The sequence below is a fragment of the Ipomoea triloba genome, chromosome 13 (assembly GCF_003576645.1).
Source record: "Ipomoea triloba cultivar NCNSP0323 chromosome 13, ASM357664v1".
NCBI lineage: Eukaryota > Viridiplantae > Streptophyta > Magnoliopsida > Solanales > Convolvulaceae > Ipomoea > Ipomoea triloba.
In genome coordinates, this window is record NC_044928.1 from 4,052,466 (window position 1) to 4,052,667 (window position 202).

Consider the following 202-nt stretch of genomic DNA (forward strand, 5'->3'; position numbering starts at 1 on the left):
AATTCATCCTCGGCAAGGTGTCCGGAACAGACGAAGTCAATCTGGACACTCTGAAAATCCTCCACGCCATCTGGAACAACAACAAGCTGGACTGGGCACATATTATCTTCAACTTCCTCCAACAGCAAGTGATGCGCTCAGTCTCCAACGCCAACCTGTCGATCAGTAAAAAGGTTGGTTTCGGCTTTGTTGTGCAATTTCT